The sequence below is a fragment of the Poecilia formosa genome, unplaced genomic scaffold, assembly GCF_000485575.1.
Source record: "Poecilia formosa unplaced genomic scaffold, Poecilia_formosa-5.1.2 Scaffold255, whole genome shotgun sequence".
In the NCBI taxonomy this organism is placed as follows: Eukaryota; Metazoa; Chordata; class Actinopteri; order Cyprinodontiformes; family Poeciliidae; genus Poecilia; species Poecilia formosa.
Window position 1 is genome coordinate 606,791 of NW_006800194.1, and position 15,016 is coordinate 621,806.

Consider the following 15,016-nt stretch of genomic DNA (forward strand, 5'->3'; position numbering starts at 1 on the left):
ACACACACACACATATGTGTGTGTGTAAATATGTAATAAGAAACTAATTAAAACATAACTCCTAAAACATCAGAATCAGTTGCAGTCATTAAGATCAACATTAATTTGTACCGATGACTCAGTTGACGATATCGTTAATCAACCTCTACTGACAAATTCAGAGCCAAAGTATGCAGTTGAGCAACATAGCATTTGTCTGCTTGCAAGGCAAATCCACTAATTCCCAACTGTCTCTGTGATTTGACTCAGGAGGAAACACCCAGGCCCAACTACCGTTGGAAATTATGAATAATCCCTTCCCTTCCCCACAAAAGCACAATAATTGACAGGAGGCGGGCGCCTCTAGGACCCAAAACCATATAATTATGCATCTAGCATGAAAAAGTCATACATCCAACAATTTTAGGACCACATTGTTGAAAACATTTTGTGGATTTTAAATGTACTCAGGGCAAAACAAGTAAAATTGTTTGTTTTTTTTTACTTACTTTTTTTTTAAGAATTAGCAAATTTAGGACAACAACCACAAATATGCTACATTTTATTACTGTAAGGAATAAATTATTTTCCCAAAGCTTCATTTTAGAAAAAAAGTGAGTATGATGTGAGGCCAATCTTAAAGGGATGTGCTGTGGTTTTTAAGTTCTGTTAATGAACTTGAGTCTAAAAAAACATTGATTTAAATACTATTTTGTGAACCCCTATTGCCATCATTACATTAGCATTTTAGCAGATGTCTACAAAAAGCCAATAATTATTTACACAGGAAGTACAATTCCACTCTGAGTGGCAGCAGTGGCTCTGCTGCCCTCATTCAGGTTTTCATTTTTGAAACTTTCACGCCAGAGTTTTTGGCCGGGGGAAAAAGCTTTTTTCTCCAACCTTTCCTTCTGCGTCTGGATGCTGTGCAGCTGGATCGTTTTTTGTTTTTTTTTGCCAATGCTTTTTATGCTTTGTTCTTGTGTTATGATGCGTAACCGTAGCAACAAGGTGGTTTACAACATGGAGCAGTTGATTAACATGAAATAATATCACAACGTGAAACCAGAAATTCCAGAGTAGCTGAAAAGGAAGCAGTGTGGATGCAGAGCGGGAGCAAACAGGAGAGAGAGAACGAGAAAGTTCAAACTGACACACAGATCTGAACATTTACAACTCAAAGATCCTCGTTTTGTCCTCAGTCCAAAGCTTAGAGGCGCATATTTTAAATTACCTTTTGTGAAACACAATCTTGTCATTTTTGATACATGTGTATTATAGGAAATCAGGTGTCACTTTTAAAGAGTCACTGTTTTACTTCTGCTTTTAAGGTGATGCCTTTTTTTCTACGGACCGCTTCGCACATCGGCTAAAAGGAAAAACCATCATGTTTTAGAGTTTTACAGCGCTGTTGGGGTTTTAAAGTGCCTTCGGCTGTGCCTGGATTCTAGTTTATTTCAGTTATTATTATAATTTTTTATTATTTTTTTTTGCATTATGTAATGAAATGTCTTGCGCTTGAGTACAGATGCAGAAGCACAGTTATTAGAGGCAGACCTGCCATGTTCCTGTTTAGCAGAGCTTTGTGTGGAGCCAGTGTCAGCCACACCTTGATAAAGAGCCGCCATCTGATAGACACACCGTGCAAAGTGCTGCGTAGGTGGACAAAGAGAACAGGCTTGTTTTACAGCCCCGTCGACCTCGTGCTTCAACATATGCCAGCAGTCTGTGTGCATTTGTCTGGGTTAGGAAGAGACATCAGAATAAACAACACCATTATGCGTTTATCTTTGGTATTTTCCATCAGGTTTGATGAGCTTAGTGGCTTTAAAGTAACTGAAAATATGTAAGGCATCATTTAGAAAGGAGTTTTGAATTCAGTTTCCCATAGATGACTTTACAGACTCCAGCTTATCAAAGCTAGGGATTACTGTTGTAGTTCTTTAACTCACTTCAAATAATTCAACCACATCAAACAGATTCAGCAACAACTTCCAGAGGGTGAAAATGTTGGTTTTCTCAGACACATTGATTATTACATGGAAACTGGGTGCGTGTGTGTGTGTGTGTGTTTCAGTCCGTCTGTCTCGGGGCGGTTACGCTATAAGTTAGGTGTGTGTATGTGTGTGTGTGTGTGTGTGTGAGTGAGTGTGTGTGTATTTGGAGATTCGCCCATTCTCATGTCATCTCAACTGCCTGCGACTGGGAAGTGGTCAGCAATTACCGGGATGCAGCCTGCAGCAATGGTGTCTCTGCTCAGCCTATTATTTGGAGGGATTCTCCTTGTCGAGGTGTTATATTGGAAGACATGGAGTTGAGTTACGTTGTAAAGAAAAGTCTGTCTCAATAGGGCCTCCCTTTCCCCTCCTATTCATGATTTCCTTATAGAATTACACTGGGCAGAGCGTATGAGGCCCATTCTAATGGAGAGAGGGGGTCATTTTGTTCCCAGGGTACGCATACGCTTATTTCATCTTGTACAAAAAACCATCACTAACATAGCGATATTGTGCAAATGTTTTCCCTACATATGTTTATCTTGACAGTTTGTATCAATGCTGCTTTTTTGTGGGTCAGAAATTCCTGACATGTATTTATGTAAGTCTCTCCGATGGCTTTACTCTACTTCTTGGACTGAGCTTGTTTTCTGGATATGGCATGCCCAGTTGGTTAAGCTTCTGAACTGATGTCATTGAATAAATTAGCTGCACCCCGTAGAGCTATGAAAAGACATATGAATCATAGATAGATGGAAAAAGACTCACAGTTTACATCAGGAGACACTGGTAAATAACTAGGGCAAATATAACCAGGAGAAGGAAAAACTCCAGTATAGCCTCAGGATCCACCAATTAAAGTGCATGTGCACTGAGAGCGCTGAGCTCTCTACAGATGGCGGCTTCTGAGCAGTTCAGAGCTAGGTCAGCACTTGAATGCTTTGCAAACATGAACTTTGAAGGAAATAGTGTTTGCCATGTTGCTCAAGTGAGTCTAATCTAACACGTTTTGCGACATTCAAAGGAAAAGTCTGCGTTTTCAAAGGAAACATTAAAAATGAAAATAAACCCCTGCACATTAAATTCACGTGTGAGAGAATACTGTACAAAAATACCATAGAAAAGCAAGATTGATTTGGTTTATGATAGAAAACCAAACCAATCAGTGACCATTTGGGTGTCACTAGTAATTTTACTGAGGTGCATTCTGCAATGAATCGGCGATTTTGACCCAGAAAAGTTGCATCTGACTCACAACCTGGAGCCATCCTTTCATTCTTATGATGTGGTTCATGTGTTGGGTTTGACTACACCGTACGTTAAAGCTGAACACGTTATACCACATTTTCAAAATGTCGTTAATGAAAAGCAACATAACCGTTAATAAACATTCCATGAATCTTTCTAAATGTAGGGCCTACATATTATCCTTAAGTACATAGTGTGATTTCGCACTAACTACTGGTGTGGAGTTACAGCAAACATCAGCTAAAAGATTTCTGCACTCACTGGAAGATTGACTAAAGGAACAATATTTTGAAGTTAAGATGTTAAGATTTCCACGTCATTTAATCATCAGTAATTTCTCTCAGCATCTTTATCAAAATTAGTATTAGTTTCTGCAAATCAGTTATTAGGTCTAAACTGTGACCAACATAGAAAATTACCATCAGGACTGCGTTACTTCTGCAGCGTTCTACACCCTAAAAAAAAGGACTTCACAATTTGAACTACTGAAAAACGGTAAATATTAGCACATTTGATAAGTAAACATCTGATGGAAAAGTTGGCAAAATGAAAATCAGTATAATAGCCTCTGGCTGTATGGGTCAAAAGGTCCAAACCCCAATGTAAAACAATTGAACTTTTCTTCTAAATATTTAAATAGATATTGTACAAAAGAAACGTGTCAACAGGTCACATTGTTCAAATCGATAATTAAACTGAACGTGGTGGTGTTGCTTTTAGTTCAATCAGTTGCAACATGTCACACATTTGAGCAGACAGTTAAAACTAAAACAAGTTGAGTCAAAGATGCTTCATCAGTAAACTGGTCTACAGAAACTAAAGTGAAAGAAAAAGTTTAAACCACAATGATTATTTGATAAGGATAATGCAGAACCAATTCTGTGTTTCAAATTAAATAACTTTGAAATTTAAGACAGTTTTTGTTTTTTTTTAATATCAAGTTTCCACAAAACGTTACATTTTGCATTGGTTCATGATGTTGGTTTGATCTGAGCTGTGTTTGCCTGCCGGTAATGTTCTGTGATAATATCTGAGAAGTGAAAGTGAAACAGCTTCTTTTTTCTTCTACTTGCAGCATAGAGAAGATAACATGTATGAACAAAATGAACTTTACACCTTTAACCTAAAAAGAAATAGACGACACTACACGTGAAGATGGTTTAGTAAACTTTTTTAGTAATTCAGTAAAAGTTTTTAATATATAACTTTTACAGATACAGGTTGGCTTAAGTGGCCAACCTGTATCTGTAAGCTTATTGCTTCGTTTTGTTTTGCTTTTTACAAGTAGCAGAACGAAGCTAAATGTTAATGTTTTTCTTCTTAGCTTATTTTCAGAATGACATCTACATCCTGACAAAAATGTCTATTTATACACACGTAAATACAATAAATGTAACTGTGTGTGTTTTTCACTTTAAGTGTACGTCACCACACCTGCAGGAGCCGTTCAGCCTTTGTTGTGCTCCTGTTCTACTCCAGTGGCAACCCGGCTAAGCAGACCGGGCCTCCTTCAATGCAGCCGGCAGAATTGCAAAAATCCTGTCTGATTGCGCTGAACATGCACAGGCCGGTGCAGGAATCCTCCACAGGCTGTCCGCCAGCCAGGAATGCAAATCGTCGACGTCACCAGAGCGGATAGCAACAGGGGCTAACAGTGCGCGCTGCTTTGGATACTGCAGTGCTGCAGCTTCGTGCGTTTTCTTATTTTAATGGGAATAAATATGAAGCAACATTTTTTTTTGAAGATCATGACCGAATTTCTGAAATGAAAACATCTAAACACAATTTTTTGCTTTAAAAAAGATTTTAAAATATTTTTGAGCAGCACCGCAAAAATATGAGCTTTTAACCCTTTAGTGTTAACAATGTCCTGCTTTGGCCTTTTTAATTCAGTTTGTGCAAATCTCTTCTGACATTGTATTTCAAATGGATAAGGTGCAGAATTTGAAATTCACTAATACTTTAACAATTAACATAATAATAATAATAATAATAATTATTATTATTATTATAAATAATAATAATAATAATAATAATAATAATAATAATTATTATTATTATTATTATTATTATTATTATTAATTCAAAAATTAGATATTTAAGAGTAAATATCTTTATTGTCCTATATAATATTAATTTATTCTAAATGTGCATGCACTGACACCTGAGCAAATTTAGATTTTAAGCTTTATTTCTTATAATAAATGCTGCAGGTGTCACTCAAAAGATAATTAAACAATGCACAATAAGCATCAATTATGTTTTGAGTTATGCTTTATTTAAAAAGGGGAATGTAAACATTTGTAGCGTTCTCTGTAATCCACGAAATGAGCTTTGAAATGAGTTCCAAAAGTGTGGTTGATAACTGGCCTCCTTGCCATCACCCTAATCTGTAGCTTCCTGCACGGAACCAGGAGCCGCAGTGAGACTCCTCCAAAACATTAATATTATTTAATGTGTTGGTAACGTTACTGGTAACTTTTAACCTAAATCTTAACTGTAATATATAATATAATGAGTACAATTATAATATTAATATTAATAATTGTTATTAATATCACCATTATTATTATTATTATTATTATTAGTAGTAGTAGTAGTAGTAGTAGTACTAATAGTAAAACTAACAGTAATAAAAATAATATTACTATTAATGCTTATTATTATTATTATTATTATTAATTGTAAATTATATCTTAAATATTACACACAATGCATATTTTAATGCAGTTAGTTAGCTCCACATTTTGCAGCATTCACACTTTTTTATTTTTGTAGAAAAGTAATCCAACATTTATCATTTCAAATATAAACGATAACAGTATAAAAATACTTTTGCATCATATTTAATCTTCTCATTGAGACTAGAATTTAAATTTGCTTAATTAAGTGTTTCTGGTCAGTTCTTTTCCCAGCATGTGTTGTTTTTTACTCACTACAATAAAAAACAACAACAAAAAACAAGAATATTAAATCTCATGTTTAATAACAAATCAATGAAAAACATAACTATAAGATTTCATTAATTAGTCCAACTCTGTTGAGCATAACTCTAGCTCAACAGAGCTAGAGCATAACTTATAATTCATTTAAGCCGTGTTTAAATGAATTATAAAGTGAAACAATCTGTTTCTGCCTTGTAGCTGAAGAGATAAAAATGTTCCTTTTTGATCACAGTCCTGTGAAAAGCGAGTCTTCAGTGAATGGTGGGTTGAGTTTAATCATTAATTAACCAGGATGCCAGGATTAGCGTATCTGAATACAGAGTTACAGGAAGCCATTATAACTACCCATAAATAACACAGCTCATAGAATAATTTACCACAACCAGCTAGTGGCTGATGTAAGTCCTGTTGAACTTTTTTTTTTCTTTTTTTTCTTTTAGCAAACTAAAACAGATTAAACAAGTTCCCCTCTTAACTGAGCAAACTGAGTCAGATTCCTGAAGAGTGCTGCAAGGACCGTGATGTTTCTGGGAATTGGAAACTCTTCCCCCAAGCCGAGGCGATCAGTGAGACTTTAGGCTTGTTGTGTTAAACGGCTAAATGGTTTTTCTGTTTGTGTTCGAGCTGATAACATCTACTGACTGCGTTTAGACAGTCAACTGAAACCCAGAGTCAATCTAACGCAGTATCTACAGTCTCTTCTTGTGTCTGTGACGTAGATAACAGACTTTTTACCTTTGTGTGTTGTAAAAGAAACCAATGCATTTCTGCAGACACAGTTGCCTGGTTTGAAGCACAGAAAACACGCCTTGTGCTGCCCGGGTTTATCAGGCCAGCCTACTGTGTGCCGCCATACCGGGAGGCACAATGAGGGCTTAGCTGGTGGAGGGACCTCATGGGTAAATTGAGGTATTTAAAAAGAAGCTCTGTTCGGTGGTAACCTGATCCACACCTGACTGAGGCTCGGCATTCCGCTGCGTCCGAGGGAAGAGTTCACGATTAGCAGGAAAGCTCCAACAGCAGGCCTCCAGAAAAGAGGCAAAAATGTCTAAAAATTACCCGCAAAGTGTTTTAAAGAACAGAAAACAAACAAAAATACAATTTTAACCCATTTATTAAACATTCCAATTTGCATTACAAAACATTACTATACAGTTTTAAGTGGCAAAAGGATTCTGTACAGTGTACATTGCAAGTTTTAAAAATCTCTATGCACATTATTCCAGGATGAAAAGGAAAAAAATAACTGAAGACAAAATGAGAGAAACATTTTTTTACAAGTAAGTCGTTTCAAATTTAAAATGTCGTTCTGGACAGCTGATTAAAGAAGAAACTTTGACTCGTGACACATGGAAGAAACCAAGAGAAATTCATCCATCTTCCAGTGCAAGGATCACAGTTCCACAGTAATCGTCACTCAGCGCCACCTGCCACTAAACGTCAATACGTTGCTGCTCAGGGCTCGACTATAGTCAATACAAACCACGTCAAATGCACAGAGGAAGAGGAGGGGGGGCGGGAGGGAAGTAAGAGAGCAGAAGGCAGCGCCGTTTAATGGACGGCATTACCAGACAGTATTAGACACCAGTACTTACATCTAACCATGTCTGGTAAGACGCCTATCAACAGGCTAGAAGGGATGACCTCTGAGTGTTCATCTGTGCTAAGAGGAAGTGCTGGAGGAAACAGAACAGCTTGAAAACAGGTTGGAATGAGCGCTTCCCCTTTCTTTTTTTTTTTTCCCCGGCCCTCTCGTGTGCTTAAATTTGCAAAGCATGCAGTGAAGTAAGTAAAAGCGTGAGTAAACAGACCAAGAAACATGAAGAGAGTTAAGCTAGGTTAGCTGGAATGGTTCTGTTAAATACAAAATATGTGGCAACATCAGAAACGTGACGTGTAATAGCACAGGGGCGTTAAAAAAAATTCTATTTCATGTTGCGGTGGCTTGGATAATGGAGTCTAGTGGGCAAATAAAGGTGTGGCTCAATATTTGTGGGGTATATCTCCCTCCTTTGACAAACAGCGTCTATGCTGTTCCTTACTTTTTTTTCGTCTGGTTTAAAGGTTTAAAACTACATCTTTTAAAATAGGATCACATGAACTAAGGATATATTTACAATTGCTTTAAAGTTGTTGGTTACAAGCATTTAAATTTTTAAAGAAGGTCTAAAGTCTGTTGCACATCTTCAGGTTAGTGGGTTTTGTTTGACTTTCTTTATGTAGAAAAGGCTTGGAAGAAACTGGGAGAAAGCCAGAGCTGTTTTTTTTTCTTCCTTTCTTTCTCTTTAACCACCATCAGGTGAGCTCATGTGTCCGTTTCAGGATGTGCCACGCAGGTAAAGCGCTGCCGACCAATCACTGCTAAACAGCACAAAGACCAACGCTGTTCAGGGGAGGGAACAAGGAAACAAGGCCCTGCAGGACCGGTGGAACCGTCAACCGACTGCTATTCTTTAACTTGGGTGGGGTTGAGATTGCTATATAGGCTTTTTTTTCTTTTTTCTTTCCAAAGGCAGTGAGACAAGAGGAAAAAACCACATAAGAAATCTATTCTTTTTCACAGAAGTCTCTTTTTGGTTGAAATTTTTACTCAAGGGAAACGTCTACATGCTAATGTTTATGTATTAACGTCTGTCAGCGCCTTTCTTTTCAGTTTGAACAATCAACAGGACAGAGCAGCCTAATAAGGGTGCGGGGGGGATATCCATGGTGCTAGTTTAATGTAAACACAAATCCAAAAACATAAAGTACACTTCTCTTGGAATTACCCTAAAATTCAAAACAACCAACTTTACCCTTCCGCGTTGGCCTCTAATGACGACCGCATGTCGGCAACCGTCCCACGGTCAAGTTGAAGGAACTCAGCCGCCCAGGAAACATCGTTACCAGACAGTGTTAGAGCAACAGTTGTACAATCCAGCACTGTCAGGTAAGATGGATCCTGGGAAGCACTTCTGTCACTGCGCAAGCATCAGGTCTGATCCCGGAGGTTCAGCGGGAGTAAGCTCCTGCGGAAAGCAGTTTTTCTGGTCGCAGTCAGCAGATGAGTATCATCATCATTACCAGGCAGTATTAGAGAAAGGAGTGATATCCAATGCTGCCTCGTAAGATGGAGATAGTCACCCAAAAATGTCCACTATCTAAACTTATAACAGAATCATCAGTACTTGATTGGAGAATATTAATTAATGTTTATTTCAGTGTTTTAATGGTTAATAAAATCTAACTAGATCCCCCAAAATTTTAAGCTCCAACTCACAAAATAACAGTGGAAAACCATCATCGCCCCAACAACACCGATAGCTGATAAATTAACGTCATGTTCTTGTCAATGGTTCTACGTTCATATTTAAGGCATCAACATGCTTTACAATAATCATGTTTGCTATTTTGTTTATTTTGGAAAACAAAATAATGAATGGCGTTCTCTCCCATCTGAGCTGTAACAGTTTGGGTGAAAAGTAAGTTAACTGAACGGACTAATTTATCCAACTATAATTTGAAACAGGAAAAATCTTCATCTTACATATCTGGTCTCCATAAAGACAAAGTCTGGCCATTTAGCCAAACAAAAGGATGTCCATAGATGTCCGGTGTTTAAAGAAAGAAGACTACGTCACGAAAAAAAAAAAAAAAAGGAGGGAAAACTCTATCAGCAATGGTGGCGGCAAAGAGTTGCGCAGTCAAGGCAAACTATTAGTTTTATATTTGCGGTTGTGAAGGTAATGCTCAAAGTGAGCCAGAAGCAGGACTGCGTGTGGAAAAGGAGACGCATGTGTGCGGGGAACACCTCGCCGTTGAGTAAGTGGCAGAGCTGTGATGTGGCGGGGGTTTACCGCTTAAACCTGCTGTCACAGACGACTGGGCCACAGAGGCTGTTAATGATTGCCAAAACCTGTTCTGACTAGTCTACACCTATGGCACGACAAAGTTTGGGAGGGCTTCTTCTCACACAAAGCATGGCTGTAAGTCATTTATAAAGTGCCACCAAGTTTAAGACGCCCCCCCCTTATCTCCCCGCCCGCTTGGAAGCCGGTTGGGTTACATATCTTACTGTATCCCAAGCTCTTTGAGTTTAAGTTTTGCGTTTCGCATTGGTGATTTTGTCACGTCTGTCTTGACATATGCTGAAAGAGAAGGATAACTGTCTTTTTTTGTCTCTCTCTTTATTCCACCCTGTTTTTTCCGTTGAGTTCTCCCCGGTCCGTTGTCTTTGTGTTTGCCGTGTGATGAAAGGCCGATGGAATGCTGTCTGGCTCGACCTGAGCTAACGGCGCGAACGCAGAAGGTCACAGAAAACAGCCCTCGTTTACTGAATAACACGGATCTTTCACAGGTACGACGCGTGAAGTCCTCACACCCTGTCCTGGCATTTTTAGAATTTGTTAAAAAAAAATTTTTTTGCATTTTAGCCTCAAGTTCCCTTTTTTTTCCTATGGCAAACATGCAAATAGACGTATCCCTACTTCCTTGTTCAAGTTGTCAAATAATTACAGTTTTCAGTCAGAAAAAAAAAAAAAGGTTTTCAATCATCCTGTAATCCAATGCAAACGTTTCTCAGAAAGACAGGATGAAGGAGGCAGAAAAAAGGTTTAAGGGAGGGGAAAATTTCAGGAAAAAAGAAGGTGGAGAAGGAAAACATAGAATGCACCTGTAACCTTACCGTCGTGAAAGGTACCCCACGGAAAGAAGGCAACAAAACCAAAGTAAAGAAAACATGTTTAGAGGGAGGGAGCTGGGAAAGAAAGAGAAGGGAAAAAGAGATCTTGAATTTCCAGCCGGCTGCTTGAGAGCGCTCCGTCTTCCCTCCAGCCAGGCAGGCCCCATGAAATGAGAAAGTCAAGCAGACCTGCTCTCCCCGACTCTTAGTTAGTTAATCATCAGCATTATAAACCAGCGCTGCAGGCCGCTCTGAGGAAGAAAAGAGGAAGAGATGTGAAGAAGAGGGTGAGCCCAGAAAATTTCAAGCAGGTAGAAACAAAGCAGTGGAACTGATCTGTACCTGAACAGGGCAGAAGCTTGTTTTGCACCTAACCGACTCAAACGTCCTATCAGTTTATCCTCCATTTGTCCAGATACTTCCTCTCCCGCTTGTGGCTATGTTCTACAGAGTTGAGTTTTTTTTTTCTTTTTTTTTCCCAATTGTTGGTCACGGCGCTCCTAGCAGTGGGAGTCTCAACAGCTACCCACGCTCCTTTGCCTGTTGGTAGTGAGGCGTGATCAGGTAACTCTGCCCTCTCTGCTGGAATGTGACTCTGCTGCGAAGTGAACAACCCGATAGGTAAACCGGCCTGGCCCTTAATCAATAGTTGCTGTCTTTGTGAGAAAACAATGGCGGAGAGAAACCCAAAACCTTATTTAACTCCCGGCCTTATCTCATCGCAAGCTAATTGGCCCTTCAGAGCAGGGCCAACACAGCTACTGTGATATTTAGGCTAGAGAACTAGTTATCATACAGGCGCCACTTATTGTGCTGGTTTCTACATATATGTTCACTGATGGAGTTGGTTTTACATATTATTTGGTTGCTCCACCCCCATTCCCTCTCGTAAACCTACCGCCTTTGCTGCCTCTGTATTTTAACTGATTTGAATATTTCAAATGAAAGACAAAAATGTTCAGCTGATTTGACTTTTTGAACGTTTTCTCTGTTTTTACTCTGTAAAGTTTCACTTTTTAAATGTTTTCTATTTTACTACTAAACTTATTGTTCCTACTATTAGGGAAAATTTTATAACTTTGAATAAAAGCTGTGAAAAGTTAAATATTTAAGGCTCAGGCAATTCAATCTGCTGTGAACATCACAATATAGCCTGTTGACTGAAAAAAATCCCTTTTTTAAAAAATCTTATTTTATCTTATTTTTATATAGGCTCTACATGCCAACTTTAATTGCCACTCAGAGGATAAAGGTTTTTTTTTTAATTAAATTGAATTTTATTAAGCGCTAAAATGTATTTAGTAATCTGAATAATAATGCCTAATCACTATTTTTCCCTAATAAAGAAGGTAAACCTGATTTCATGGTGTTGCGTTAGTGTTTTAAAAATGGCCCCTGGCACATAATGCTATGTCATACAGCTCTGTGTCAGCGTTACTGCTGCTTTAAATTCTCCTCCTCAGGTGATAAGAGATAAACTTTCACTTGAATTCAAACTGTGGCTCAAGCTCTGACAAACACTTTCAACTTAAGGCCGCCTCTCCCGAAGCTTAAATAACAATGAGTCGAAATTCTGCCCTACACTTCCTGCTCTGCCGCCGTACACCAGCAGAGTTGGCGGCACTCATGTGACCAGCAGCTATTTGGGTGTACAAAGAGAAATGAACAAATGTTTCCTCCTCAGCCAATCACAACCCTCCACCTTGCTCCGTAGTCTTCTCCGTACAGTACTCGGTCGACATTTTCCCTCCATTTTGCCCGCTTCTCTTCCCCTAGACATCCCGTGGCTGGTCCGCCTCGTAGCGCCTTCGACAGCAGCCCAGACAGCAAGATAATATGCACCTTCCAAACTGTGGAAACTCTCTGCTGTGTTTAGCCTCTGCCCTGCCTGAACTTGCCGCAGTACCTCAGAGGCAGGAAAAGTGGATGAGCAGACATTTTACATCCGGCTCGCATCCACTTCCCAGCAGAAAGTGAATGAAGCTTGTAAGCTCCATCTTGAAAAGCCAAAAAAAGCAAGCAGCGACTTGTTAGATAAGGATAAGGATATAAAACTAAATTACAAGGTTTTAAAGTTTAATGGGTCATGGAAAAATGCTCATAAGTGAGTTCCCCTGACGATGTTTGTTAAAGTAACTGACTACCGCTTCCAGATAATTAGTTTGTAAAGCAGATTCTTACCGGGATGCTGCGGATGTCTCGTCGTAAGCAGAATTTTAGCTCTTTAGAAGAAGGAGTCAGCGTCTGTCTTCATATCCTTTGACAAGTCTGGCAGTTTGCCTTTACCTGCCCCAACTGGTCTATCCAGTTTAGGAATGAGCGTTAGCCCCTATTGTTTCCCCTTCTTTCTCTCTGCTTAAATGGAGTTGGAATTTGATACATTATTATTTTCGCTTCTCATCGAAACTCCCTAAACCCTGCTATCCCACCCAAGAACAACAATCTCATTTGTTTGCCACACATTTTGCAGTTTTAGCACTACTCTTAAAAGTTTTAAACTGCCGCGTCGCCGAGCAACAACTCATGACGACTGCTAACTTCAAGACAGAGAAAGAAGACACAGAAGGGATTTTTTTCTTTTTTTTACCCTATCTTTCCCAGGTGCGGTCACCGAGCCAGAAACCCAAGACAAGAGGCATCATTGTACAAGGGCTCTTGCTGCCCCCATTGGCTCGTCTTCCTCTTTCCTGCTCCCGCTGAAGGACGATCGACCTCTCGGGCGGCGATCTGGGCGGAAAGAAAAAAAGCTGTCCCTCTCAGGTAGGTTGCAGCCGTAGAGACGGAGGATGAGCCAAGCCCCGGAACAAACCCAACCAGTTTGAAGCGCGTCACTTATCTTCCTGTCGCCGAAGCGAGGCTTGTTTTTTTCCATGAGCTCTCCTTGGCGGTGCGAAGCGGTTAAGCTCCTCAAGAAGACAGAGGCTGAATTTGTAAAGGGCTTGGTTTACATGTAGACTGACCCACCCCTCCACCCTCTTTTCCCCACAGGTGTAATTTTCAGGTCACAGCCAATCTCCTTAGCCTCTGGCGCTCACAGGTGCGTCCTCCATAGGTCTTCAGCCAATGGTAGAGACTAACCCCCCCCCAACACCACCAACACCAAACCCCTCCTGCCCTCAGACTCCCACCTCTCTGGTTGCCTCACCTCCACCCTCCTCATAAGCCCCTAGGTACCTTGTTGTGTGTTTTTTATGATGTCAGCTCAAGCTTCTGTGGGAACGACCTCCTCTGTTCACATTACAACTCAGACAACAACTGCGCCTCCATCAACACGAACTGCTGAACACACCCATGAAGTCTAAGCAAAGAAAATATATTGAGAGGCCCGACACGATACAAGGGTCAAGCATCAACCCTTTAGCTTACTTTTCACCTGCATGAGCCCACTGCCTCAAATACCTGCCCTTTGCTCTCATGGCTTCCCTCTCCCTCTTCTTGAGTACATACCCCTTCGTTTTGTCCTGGAACAATAACCCGGATGGGTTACAGCAAGCACGAACAAAGTGCAGGTGAGTAAAACCTGAGAAAGACACACCAGCAACTTTAGGTCAGTTTGGGGAGTCAGAAGCTGAGTAGGTGGGAGGCAGAGATAAAGAGCCTGCTGGGGTTTCGACCCATGAGGGCCCAACAGGGGGCTTACGCCGCAGCCTGCCTCGAGTTTTACTGGATGCTGGCTGGACAAGGCGTTAACTTTCGGTCCTGAGGTTTAATTATTGGGATTAGACCCTCAACAATGAGAACAATGCCAGAATCGTATCTCGTTTCTGGTGGGGCGTGGCACAGGTTGCTGCTGAACCGCACTGGTAAAGATGGAAGTAGAGGGCTTCTTTTCAGTTTGAAAGACATAAAAGAAGTGGACTTCATTTTGTTTGATGGTTTTCTAAAGAAAAACTGATCTATTAATGACTTTTTTCACATAGTTATACCTTAGTTCTTTACTATGATTGATAGTTTTGTCTGAAATCCTTCACTCAAACTTATCCTAACTAGAAATGGGTTGTTGAGTGATATCAAGATAAGTACATCAGTTAAAAAAAAAGCTAAAAGTTTACATCATCATCATCATCATCTACAGTTATTTTAATGAGATGCCAGTCAATGCACCACAGTGATGCACTTGTTTGATTCAGCACCATCCCCTCCCCCACCTGCTGATACTCACTTCCTGTCAGTTGGCTGATTATTCT

The 15,016-nt window shown here is 39.9% G+C and overlaps 1 protein-coding gene across 2 annotated transcripts in view; it reads right to left on the bottom strand.

Moving 5' to 3' along the window:
* The window catches only part of ttll10 (tubulin tyrosine ligase-like family, member 10), a 44,078-nt gene that overhangs the window by 10,828 nt on the left and 18,234 nt on the right, over window positions 1–15,016 (bottom strand). The window contains exon 1 of one of the 2 annotated variants that reach the window (XM_016680725.1): window positions 763–805. The exons of the other annotated variant lie outside the window; for it this stretch is intronic. The gene's annotated coding sequence lies outside the window, so the exon portion shown is untranslated. Of the gene's footprint in view, window positions 1–762; window positions 806–15,016 lie in introns of those variants that run through there. 2 annotated transcript variants of the gene reach the window in all.